A 13254-nucleotide genomic window follows, 5' to 3' on the forward strand; every position below is an offset into this window, starting at 1 on the left:
TTGGAATTGTTAAACCATCATTACCTCCCCTGAAAAGTCTATCTCCAAGTATAGTCACATTGGTGATTAGGACTTCAGCTTATGAATTTAGATTCATAGGTTCAATTCATAATGCCAGGAAGTAAGTTTTAGAAATTTATTCTGCATATATGTCTGTGTACATGCATAAAGCATTCTCTAAATAAGAATGCTTAAAGTTGCAGCATCTGTGGCAGCCACATGATCTAAGCATCCAGCAAGAGGAGACTAGTTAGAGAGCAACTGTAACCCCAACTACTCCAAAGGTTGAGGCAGGAGAATCTCAAGTTCAAGGCCAGCCTGGCTAACACAGAGAGACTCTACCTCAAATTAAAAATAAAAAGGGATAGAGATACAGCTTAGTGGTAGAGTGCTTGCCTCGCATGTAAAAGGCCCTTTCAATCTACAGTGATGAAAAGACAGGGTTGGGGACTAAACAAATAAAAGGTGACTTCATTTAATAATATAACTGTCACTACAGCTGTGACAGTGGATGAACCAGCACTGAACACACTGACATGAAGAATTCACTAAAATATTCCATGAAGTGGAAAACGCATGGTATAAAGCACGAAGTAGACTATGGCCTAATTTCTTTTTAATCTAATTTCTATAGTAATAATAATAAAATGTTAAGTGCCAATATTTTCTGGAAGAATCAACAAAAAAAAAACTGGCAGTGAAGGATGACATGGAAGATGGGGAAGAAAAATTGATTTCTTGTACCTTTGTACACTTGGCTTATCCTCACTGCTGTGTACAGGTATTATTTTTATAATAATATTTATAAAGAATGCCAGGAGTGGTGGCGCACATCTGTAATCCTAGCACTTGGGAAGCTGAGGCAGGAGGATCACTGGGAGTTTGAGGCCAACCTGAGCTACACAGTGAGACCGTCTTCAAAAAAATTATAAAAAGTATCTTTAAGAAGAAAAATAATCAGTGCAGGGTGGGGATTGTTTTCTGTTCAACATGACATGTTCTTGCAGCTGTGGGCAGCTCAACCATAGAAGTTTATATATTACATCGCAGCATCCCGCTGAAGAATCCACATGAAGACATTCATGATCTTTTGTTCTGTTTTATCTCATTGCACAGCCCACGCTGTGCAAATCAAGATCCTCCTGTCTCAGCCTTCTGAGTAGATGAGACTACTACAGGTATTGGGCACCATGGCCAGCTCAGGATGTTCACATTTGAAAGGTACTTTTTTTGCATTGTGATGAAATTCACAAAGCAAAAAACCCACTGTAACCATTTAAAAGTGTACATTTCTGTGTACAACTGGAAAAGTCACAGTGCTATGCAGCATTGCCTCTATTTAGTGCCAAATGTGCTCATCCTTCCTGTCCCTGCTCTGTCCCTAACCACCATTTGTCTGCTCTCAGCCTGAATGATTTGTCTAGTTTAGATATTTCTTTTTTTTTTTTTTTTTTTAATCCGTACCAGGGATCAAACTCACGACTGCCTGCTTGCAAGGCAGGCGCTTATGCCGCTGAGCTAAATCCCCAGCCCTCTAGTTTAGATATTTCTTAGAAATGCAATCAGATAAGGGGCTGGGGATTTAGCTCAGTGGCATAAGCGCCTTGCCTTGCAAGTGTGTGGTCTTGAATTCGATCCCTGGTACCGATAAAAAAAAAAAAAAGACAAAAACAAAAAATGAAAAAAGAAATGCAATCAGATAATAGGTAGCCTTTGTGTGTGGCTTCTTTCAGTCAGGATGTTTTCTAGTTCATTGGTGTTGGAGCACGTGTCAGTACTTCAATAGTTTCTGTGAGTAGATGGTATCTCAATGCATGAACATATACATTCAAGTTTACTCTGTCTCTGTCTCTGTTTGTCTCTATCTCTGTTTGTCTTTGTCTCTCTGTCTCTGTCTCTGTCTCTCTCTTTCTCTTCCTGGTACTGAGTATGTAAGCCAGGAACTCACACACACACGAGGCAAGCACTGTACCACTGAGCTACACCCCCAGCCCTCTCCTTTCATTCCTTGAATTCAGGTAGGATCTGAATTCTGGCAGCCTTTTGGCCCCTGCAAATAGACCTGCTGCTATGAATATTTGTGTACAGGTTTTAATTTGAGGACCTGTTCTCAGGTCTTTGGAGAATACATTTGGCAATGGAATTTCTGGGTCGTGTTGTCATTTAATTACTTCACACCCACTTAGAAACTGGGCTGGGAGTGCAGCTCAGGGGTAGAGGACTGGGCTAACATGCTCGAGACCCTGGGCTTGTTACCGAGCATTGACAAAAATAAAAGTTAAAATGGTAAATTTTATGTTTACATATTTTGCCACAAAAAAGCAAAGGAGCACACATGCACACACATATACATGAATGCATGCATCCACACAGAGAAAGAAACATACATATGTATATTTATAAAAATATCTTCAAAAATTATTAAATGTGCACTTTGTTCTGTAACACTTTTTTGAAGTACTAGGAGCTGAACCCAGGATTAGTGTTATCAAAAGCACTATGTTACATACCCAGTCATTTCTAAAATTTTTATTTTGAAACTAGGTCTTGTTAAATTGCAACCAAGATACTGGTGTACACCTGTAACCCCAGCACTCAAAGAGGCTGAGGCAAGAGGATCACCATGAATTCAAGGGCAGCCCAAACTATATAGTGAGATCCTGTCTCAAAAAAAAAAAAAAAAAAAAAAAAAAAGAAAAGAAAAGAAAAGAAAAGTTACCCAATGTGCTAAGATTACATTTCTGCCCCACCACCTTGTGCTTGTTCTGTAACTTTCTTCCCATCCAACACTCTTAGGCTGGGAGTGCTGGCCCTGTGCTCTTAGGACAATAGTAGAGTATGTACTTAGTACATATGAGGCCCTGGGTTCAATCCTCAGCACCAAACAATCTTAGTGATCTCTCAGGGTTAGTATACTTAGATCTACTTCCTCTCTTAATGGAATCCATGCAGAATTCCATAGAGACACCATACTATAATGATTTAGCCGTATGTTTGTATGCAGACATTCAGTTTACAAACTCTCATTGTTATAAATGCTGTTCTAAAGAACATCCCTTATAGAAGCATATGCCATTTTACCTCTTAAAAGCAGATTCCCCTAATGAATGAATTCCCAGGGCCTACCCAAGCTATCCTCATGATGGTGTTCTGCCACCTACACCACCGATGCAGACATGAGGCCACAGTTTGGATCCTGTACTTAGTATAATGGTCTCTCCTGAATTAAAACACAGGTTTTCAAACTGAAGGATATTGTTCAGACTTTTTTTTTTTGAGACAGGATTTCCCCATATAGTTCAGGCTAGTCTTAAACTCAGTATGTAGCTCAATATGGCCTCGAACTTGTAACAATCCTCCTGCCTCAGCTTCCTGAGTGCTGGGATTAGAGATATGCATCACCACGTATTTTTTTAGTATCTTAATTTACCTCATTTCTGTTAGACAATAACTTATCAATTAGCTTTTTTGCCTGCAATTTTGCATGTGGTTCAGGAAAGCATTTCCATCTACACACTCATAAAGTAAGTTTGCAAAAGTCAGTATGACAGGCTGGGGGTGGTGGTGCACATTTAAACCTAGCACTCAGGAGGCTAAGGCATGGGAATTTCCATGAGTTCAAGGCCAGCCTGGGGTCCACGGTGAGTTCAAGGCTGGTCTGAATTCCATAGCGAGACCCTGCCTCAAAAAACAAAACACAAAACCAAATCAGCATGAAGTTAGCGTTTTGGACCTCAGAATATACCAATAATTTTGATTTTAGGGTGAATGAGCTCCCTCTTTCATTTCCTTTCCATGTAATTGGCAATCATTTTTGTGACAGCATATTTTCCCACTATTTTTTTTTACAGTTCAGACTGCTATGTCGTTCTAATCTTAAATACATCTAAATAAAATTGAATATAGCATTCAATTAATTTCTATTAAGTAAAAATATACACCAACTTAAGCAATTTTTTATTGTGTAGAAGGAAATCAGTGTGATAAATGAAAACAAGAATTATTTTCTATCCAAAGGCAAGAAATCTAAGAGAATTTCCCTGCGCACTGACAAGTACCATTGCACTGGATCTCGAGCTTACTAGGTAGCCTTGAACTCACAGTGAATCCTCCTGCCTCAGTTTCCCAACTGCTGGGGATTATGTGTGTCATTAAACACAACTTTAAGAAACATAGCAAGGGGCAAGGCTCAGTGGCACATGCCTGTTATTCCAGTTACTTAGGAAGCTGAGAAGTGGAAAGACCCAACGTTCAAGACCAGCATAAGCAATTTAGAGACTTTATTGAGAAGCAGAGAAAAAAAAAAGCAGAGAAACAGCAGAGTGAGGAGGTAGCCCAGTGGTAGAGCACCTGTGGGTCCCATCCCCAGAGCGGGAAGGGCAAAGAAAGACATGCTACTTTTATTTTGTGTTGCTGGAGGTCAAACCCAGGACTTCACACAAGCTAAGAAGGTGCTCTATGACTGAGCTACAGTCCCAGCCCTATTTATTTATTTGAGACAGAGTCTCACTAAGTTGCCAGGCTGGCCTTAAACTTGGGATCCTCCTGCCTCTTCCTCCCATGTAACGACAGGCATGAAGCACTGTGTCCAGATAAATCATTTCAGTGGAGCAATGGAAAACTTCATCTTCTGAATTTGTAGGGACTGCCTTTACCTGATGATTTAAGGTATAAGTCAAAGACCAAAGGTGAATGCTTTCTGTATGTTTAATATGGTTTTAAACACTTTATTCTGTCAAATTCTGAGATGCATTAAATTGGTCTATCAAGTTTATCCGGGCATGGTGGTCTACTCTGTAATCTCAGCTCTTAGGAAGCTGAAGGAGTAGGACTGTCAGGTATTCATAGTCAGTCTGGGCTACATGGTGAGTTCAAGGCCAGTCTGAAAAGTCTGAACCACATAGCAAGTCGATGTCTTACAAAACAAAACAAAACAAAACAAAAACCAAAATGTCATGCACATATTTTAATGAAAATAATTGCATAATGTGGCATTATTTATTTCATTACAGGGTGTAACATTTTAAAGACTGTAATGATTTGAAACTTAATTTCCACCTTTTTTTTTTTTAAATCTTTTTAAACACAGAGTCTCTAGGCAGTTCAGGCAGGCCTTGAGCTCACTTTATCTCAAACTCGCAATGATCCTCCAGCCTCAGCCTCCCAAGTGCTGGGACTACAGGCGTGAGCCCCCACACCCGGCTTAATTTCCATCTTTATATATCAAGTTTTAAAAGAAAAAGTGAATGATCTGAAGTAGCCTCGTAAAATTATTTTTGTACTTGTTCGATTAGATATAATTTAAAACGTGATAGCCCTAGAAACAAATTCATTAATCCGTTAATTCAACAACATTCATTCAAAAATACTTATTTCTTCCTATTTCAATTAAATAAATGTAATTATATTTATGTTAAATAAATTTAGGAAACAAGTTCTTATAAATGAGAGTAAAGAAGTCTTTTTCCTGGTTTCATACTTACTAAATGGAAGTAATTTGACCCAATAGCTTCTCAATTCAAAAACAAATTTGTTGCTTTTTATGAACATTGCTGAAAATGTTAAAATTTCAGGGCAACTGTGTTCTTATAATTAGGATTCCTAAATCAGATTAGGGAGGATAAAAATACATTTATGTAAACACTGGAAACTACTTGCTTGCAATTTCTTACTGTGCATAAAAAAAAAAAAAAAAAAAAAAGACTCAAGTTAATTCTGCTCACCAAAAGAAAAAAATGTTCAATTAAGTGGACCAAAATAGTTCCCATTAAAAAAATAAATCTCTCCCATTGGGCAAAAATTGAAAATCTTTCATTTTATAAACACATACCACTTTTTCGGTTGGATAATTAAACTAATATGTATTCTTAATCCAAAGAAGGAACAAGATGAAACAATATTGACTAAGACCTTGAAAGTCTCCATTTTACGCCAGGTGTGATGATGTAGGCCTGTACTCCCAGCACAGCCTGGGCTACGTAGTGAGTTCAAGGCCTGCCTGAACTATATAGCCAGACCCTGTCTCAAAGACTGAAAAAAAAAAAAGAAACAAAAAAACTCCATGCTTTTTCAACCAATTAAAGCAGCAAGCAGCCTCTGAGGTTTGGGGAAAAGAGAAAAACCCAAAACCTTTCTTAAACAGAGAAATTAAATTTCCATAGTCATGCGTCCTCGACATAAAGCACAGGTATGATCTATCCAACATGGGGCTTGTTTCCCCTGCTCAAAAAACAGGCCACTGTTCAACTTTGCCACAGGCTACAAAGCTAGAAGTCATCTCAGAATTTCCCTTTGCCTCTCCTCTATATCCAGGAGATCACTAGCTCACCCCTGGATTTGGTAAGCTGACACAGCGACACCTTCCTGTTCCTGTCTTGTCTCTTTCTTCACTGCTGAATTTCTCTACAGACTGGTTTATCTTTGTCAATTTGTCTCCTCACTTCTCTTGCTCCAATTGGACCTCTGACCCGGTCATGCACAGAAACAGTTCTTGGCACCCAAGTCACTAACCCAATGGGCATCTTTAGTCTCTCCTCTTGACTTTAGCCTGCATTCCACACTGTATTAGTCAGTTTTCTGTCAGGGTGACAAAATATCTGACTTAACAGACTTTGAAAGGGTTTCAGAGGTGTCAGTTTATGGTCATTTGGCTCCATTACCTGTGGTGAGACAGCACATCATGGCGGGAACGTGGAAGAACAAAGCGGCTCACCCAGTGGTGTCCAGGAATTAAAGAGAGGAAGGAGCTGGGGTTTCAACAGCCCCATCGAAGGGCACAGTGATCCAGTTTCCTTCTACTAGGCTCCACTCCTAAAGGTCCTCCCCTTGCCAGTAGTGCTACAGGCTGGAGACCGGCCTTGAACATATGCACCTTTGGTTCCAGATCCAAACACAGGACACCATATTGCTCTGAATGCATTTCCTGCATCCCGGGCTGCCTGATGGTTTTCTCCTACTGCTCCAGTTACTCCTTCCATGGTTTATGCATGATAGGTTCATCCTACCACCAATCCAGGAATACTAGATTTCTTCAGGACTTCCCATAAATCTGCCTCCTTTTCTCTACCTCACTAGTGGTTCCCAAAATGTGTCCCACGGTTCTTTTAAGAGGTCCACAAGGTTCAGACTATTTCCCAGGCACACTAAAATGGTACTTGCCTTTTGGTTTTCCTCCTTGATGCTGTGGGCACCAAAACAATAGTGGGTGAAATGCTGATGACTTTGCAAATCAAAGCACTGGAATCAAACTGAACTGGTAACCATTATCCTCTTCCTTACTATGCACTTTCAGAAAAACAGTCAGCTGCACTTGAGAAAGTGCTTGATGAAGTGGTAAAAATTATTAAAGTTAATATTAATATTAGGAGATGAGGGTGTAGGTGAGTGGAACAGTATATGCTTAGCATGTACGTGCAAGTCACTGGCTTCAGTTCCCAGCACCACACACACAAATGAATTTATCAAACCTTCATTCTTGAGTACATGTCATTTCCATACAGAAAAGCTATTTTGGTACCATGTATTGAAAAGACTATGATTTCTCTATTGAAGTAGCTTGCAGCTTAGTGGAAAATCAATTGACCATATAATTATGGGTTCATTTCTGGACTCATTTTTCTTCCATTGATCTCTTTCCCTATACTTATGCCATATGGACTCAATTACTTTACAGCAAGTTTTAAGATCAAGCAATGTGTCACATGCATACTGCCAGCAGCACTGGATTCGGTTCCCTGTTCTTGGTCAGACGCACTGATTGGACCTATTGGTCAGGGCACTTTGTTGGTGCTCTGCTTTTTTGTTGTTGTTATAATTTTTTTTTATTTTAAAGAGAATAAAACCAAGCAAAATAAAATGGAATAAAGCCAATGGGGAAAAAAACACTGTAAGTAATACAGGATTTCAAAACAAGGTAATAGGAAATCAACTATAGCTACCATAATGCCTCCTGTTGTCTTCAAAATAGCTGCTCATACCATCAGACATAGGAAAATCAAACAAAACAAAACAGAATAGAACCAATAAAAACAAAATAATGAACACAATACAGGACTTCAAAACAAGATAATAGTAAGTTCAAAATAGGTACCATAATATATCCTGTTATCTTTGAAGTAGCTGCCCATGTCATCAGATATAATAAAATCAAACAAGACAAAATGGAATAAAACCAAACTAAACAAAACAATGAAAATGATGCAGAACTTTAAAATAAAATAGGGAATTAACAATGAATTACCACTTTCAGAAGGAGATTCCCCATAGATGCTATTATACTGCACATTGTTACAAATGATCAGACTACTGGCTTTTGGCCTGCAAAGTCAATGAAACACTAAACAATAAAGGCATTAAGCTGTATTTTACTTGAATAGCCATCATCTCCACCTGTGTTTCTCTGTATCAGCCAGTTACTCATAAGGTAGGAGGCAAGTGGGGAACCTTGGCTCCTCTTGTCTCCCAGCCCACGTGCCAGGAGGGGCTGTGTCTGGATGTCCTCCCTGTTGCCTGCACATGGCGCTGACTCACAGGAAGTGGCTGGCTTCTTGTTTTCCTCCCTGCAGCCTGCGAATGGCACCAACTAACAAGAAGGGGCTGGTCTGGTTGTCCTTCCCGCAGCACATGCATGACCACTCTGGTCTTCTTGTCCCTACTACTCCTCATTGGAATGCAGATGTACAGCAGCCAGAGGCTTCCATAGAGGGACCCATCATCCAGGAGACCTGCCTGGCTCCAGCCTCTCCATCTCCTCTGTCACTGCCCTCAGTAATCTGAAGTCTTGTTTTTGGCAAAGGATACCAAGCAATGCTCTTCTCTGAGGGTCTCCTCCACTTCCTGTTGGATTTCCTTGCATCCGGAGCCACTGAATGAGTCTGTGTGACCATCTGCTTCATCTTTTCCATGACTGATCGGTTCCCCATCAACACCATCATCCCTGCTTTCTACAATACCACAACTCCAGTCCTCACCAGCCAAGGTCACAGGCAATGGTAAAAGAAACTAACACACAAGAAAATAAAGTTGATTCTTTGTAAGAATAAATAAATAAAATCTAACACTTCAATTTTGTTTTTTCTCTTTCAAATTTCAGGGTAGGGGTGGGGGTGGTAAAGGTTCTGAAAGGAAAATAAGAATAGAGGGCCAGGGATTTAGCTCAGCAGCATTAGTGCCTGCCTGGCAAGCATGAGGTCATGAGTTCAATCCCTGGTACCACCAAAAAAAAAAGAAAAAAAAAAAAAAAGAAAATAAGAATAGAAAAAACAGATTGGAGGTTTAGCTCAAGTGGCTCAAGCATCTGCCTGGTAAGCACAAGGCCATTAGTTTGACTCTTGGTTAAAAAAAAAAAAAAGTTGTCCTGAACATTTTATGCCCTTTAATTTCCCACACAAATTTTAGAATTGACTCAGTTCTATCAAAAATCCTACTAGCATTTTAATTGATTGAATCCATACATTAATTTATGGGAGGGGTTTGGCCTTGAGTGGGTGCTTGTCTTAAATATGTAAGGCCCTGAGTTTGATCAGAAGCACCACAAAAACAAAACAAACATACTGCATAAAGGTCAATTTGGGTAGAAATGCCGTCTTACAGTCCATGAACATGGTATATTTAACCATTTATTTAGGTTTTGTTTCATTTCTCTCCAATTTTGTGATGTTTAATGTCAGATACATATCATCTATAAACTTATGACTATATATATATATATATATATATATATATATATATTGTTGGGAGCCGCAGCCCCGAGCCCGGTCGCCTCACTTGGCGGACGTGAGGCCTGTAGTAAAGAGTAAAGCCTGAGGTAGATTACCCCTCCCATCGAGCACGTTAGTTTCCTGCTTACTGCGTAAGCAACCCGCTCAACAATATAGTCTGCCTGGCAACTGATGATGTTAGCCAATCAGCTTGCCTTGCTCACTTTAACATGATTGGACACTGTATCTGTATATATACTGGTGCCGCCCCTGGGGGGGAAGAAGAAGCCCGGAAGTAGAAGCCCAGAAGGAGCCGTGGGGAGCGGACCAAAGGAGGCTTCGGCTGGGAGCGATCCCAGGGCAGGCTGTACGGAGAAGAAAAATAAAAGAAAAGGTTGTCCACTGCCAGACTTTGTCATGTGTCCTTCCTGCCGGCCAGGAGCGACATCGACATTTGGAGGCCCGCACGGGGACTGATCACCCCCGAGACGTGACAGCGGACAACGCTCCAGTACAGAGCTGCGAGACAGGTGAGTTGGGGATAAGCCTGGGCTCTGGGTGGCGCGCACCTACAGGGCTTTTAGACTCCCCTCAGGCTCACGCGTAAGTGGCGGATTCCTTGGGCCTCACGCGGTGAGTAACATATTAAAAAATGGGAAACATGCTAGGTAGTAACATTAAGAGCGAGGGTGGTTGTGGAGAAAGCTCTCAAGAGCTTACAAAAGTACGCAGGGTATTTGAGCAGGCCCAGTCGGGGAGCTCCCGAGAGGGGCCCGTCAAGGGGAACAAAGATGCTAAGGAGAAGGACGGGGCTCTAGCCTCGGAGTCGTCTGACTCCGAGGACGAGGGAAAGTTGAATGGCAAGGAGGCCAAAGAGACCAGCTGTCAGGAGCCTAAGTCGCTCGATAAGGAGTCGCAGGGTTCTTTCCCAGCGTTGCGCCGTGAATTGTGCTCCGCTCAACTTGGTCTGCGGAGGAGTAGAGAGCTCCTGAGCGCTCCCCGGCGCGAGAGGGAGGCGAAGCCTTCCGCCCCACCTTGGGGGCTGTTCCCGGAAGCGATCCCTCGCCACGAGGCGGCCGCCCGGGAGCTCCCTTCCCCTTCGCCAGAACAGGAAGTGATGCACGGGCCCCCATTTTCCGCCCAATCACGGCCGCCGTCTTATGCTCCGCCGCCGGCGGGTCGGTATTTTTACAGGCGGCTTTGGCAGGGGGGACGTTTGTCTCATGAGGTACATCCACCACCTGGGATAGATAGTGGCCCCTACGGGATATTTCCTGTACAAGTAGCTATGGGCCAGGGACGTAATGCATGGGAGCCTTTTGAGATAAAGCAGATTAGAGAACTTAAAAATGCAGTTACAACCTTTGGGCCGACTGCGCCTTACACCATTGCCATGCTGGAGAGCCTGTCTTCTGGGCCCCTCACCCCCGCGGACTGGATTCAGCTGGCAAAGGCGTGTCTGCCCTCGGGTAGTTACCTGGATTGGCGAGCCTGGTACGCAGAGTTCTCTGCAGAGTAGGCTGAGAGAAACGCCAATCGGGGAAACCGGGGGTGGAACAAGGAAATGCTTATGGGAGAAGGTCGGCACGCTGATGATCAGACTCAGTTCCCCGGCGCTGTCTATGAACAAATCAATGCCATAGGGCTCCGCGCCTGGAAGCAGGTAAGTGGTGCCGGAACAGCCTCCTTGTGTCTTTCAAAAATAATTCAGGGTACCACAGAGCCATTTGTTGACTTTGTGGCCCGAATGCAAGATGCTGCCGATAAGATATTTTCTGATCCGGGAGTGGCTCGACCGCTGGTAAGGCAGCTGATTTTTGAGCAATGTACAAAGGAGTGCAAGGCAGCGATAGCTCCTCATAAGAACAAGGACCTCAACGCCTGGATTAGGATATGCAGAGAGATAGGGGGGGCCGCTCTCCAACTCGGGAGTGGCTGCTCTCCTGGCCGCGGCTGTACAGCAGAGGGGACCTCGCGGGTTAGAAGGGGAATGTAAGGCTAAAGGGTGTTTTGCCTGCGGGGAGCCAGGACACATTAAACGTCATTGCCCAAACAATGCAGATGCTAGGCCCCGTCCTAGGGATGAAGAACCATATGTTTGTGGGCGATGCAAGAAGGGATCACACAAAGCTGAGGAGTGTAGGTCGGTCTTTGATGCTCAGGGCAACCGTATTTGTGGACGAGATGTTAGAGGGCCAAAAAACGGCCAGAGGGGGCCCCCTTCACAGGCGGGCCCCCGCCCCAGAGACAGGACAGCTCAGGATGGCAGCCTTCAACAAGGGCCACCCCTGGGTCAGCAGGTGTGGACCTCAGTGTCGCCTCCAGACTTATATTAGTGCCTGATATGGGTGTTCAAGTGGTTGAAACCACCTTTAAGGGACCGTTACCCGAAAATTCCGTGGGTCTGGTGATCGGGAGATCCTCCACGGCCCTTCGGGGTCTCATAGTAGTCCCGGGGGTCATAGACTCAGACTACACAGGACACATTAAAATTATGGTTCAATCTCTTGTGGGTACTATGGTAATCAATAAAGGAGACAAGATAGCGCAGCTCTTGCTGCTCCCCAGTCTCCACAGGAGATTTCCCTCAAAGCAGAAAATTAGAGAAAGTCAAGGTTTCGGTTCCTCAGGGGAAGTCTTCGAGGGACTCCATATAATACTTGATAAAAGGCCCATGCTCTCACTTAAGGTCAACGGCAAGAGTATAACAGGGCTCCTAGACACAGGAGCTGACCGTTCCATTATCTCTAGAAAGGATTGGCCCTCCAACTGGCCCACCAACACTGCAGATAACACGCTGCAGGGCCTGGGGATGGTGTCAGCTCCTCAGGTTAGTGCTTCAACCCTGCTCTGGTGCGATGAGGAGGGTCATCAGGGCCATTTCCAACCATTTGTGTTGCAGTTGCCAGTGTCTCTATGGGGAAGGGACATCCTCACTCAGATGGATGTCACGCTTACGTCAAACTGCTCCCCCCAGGCTAAGGATATACTCAGGAACCAGGGATATACCCCCGGCAAAGGCTTGGGCAATGCCCTACAGGGTCGGACATCCCCAATACCAGTAGAGAACAAAAAAGGTAGGCAAGGGCTGGGTTTTTCTTAGGGGCCGCTGAAGAAGCTCTCCTACCCACTTCGATCAAAATCACCTGGAGGTCAAATGATCCGGTTTGGGTACCTCAGTGGCCCCTGCCTAAGGAGAAGCTATTAGCCTTGTCAGAAATAGTCAGTACACAACTTAGATTAGGACACATTAAGCCGTCAACCTCCCCATGGAACACCCCCATTTTTATAATTAAGAAAAAGTCTGGCAAGTGGAGGCTGCTCCATGATCTAAGGGCGGTCAACGCGCAGATGCAGTCCCTGGGGGCGGTCCAGAGGGGGCTGCCAGCTCTCTCAGCCATCCCACAGTCCTGGCCAGTTTATGTTATAGATCTTAGAGACTGTTTCTTCTCAATCTCCCTGCATCCAGAGGACACTCATAGGTTCGCCTTTACTTTACCCACCATTAACCAAGAAAGCCCTGATCTCAGATACGAGTGGATAACGCTGCCCCAAG

General features: G+C 43.4%; 1 protein-coding gene across 1 annotated transcript in view; it reads right to left on the reverse strand.

Moving 5' to 3' along the window:
- Positions 1–13254, reverse strand: part of Heatr3 (HEAT repeat containing 3) — an 84294-nt gene that overhangs the window by 1039 nt on the left and 70001 nt on the right. The window lies entirely within an intron of this gene.

The sequence above is a fragment of the Cavia porcellus genome, unplaced genomic scaffold (genome assembly GCF_034190915.1).
Source record: "Cavia porcellus strain 051 isolate PalLab524CR breed Dunkin Hartley unplaced genomic scaffold, mCavPor4.1 scaffold_4, whole genome shotgun sequence".
Taxonomy (NCBI): domain Eukaryota; kingdom Metazoa; phylum Chordata; class Mammalia; order Rodentia; family Caviidae; genus Cavia; species Cavia porcellus.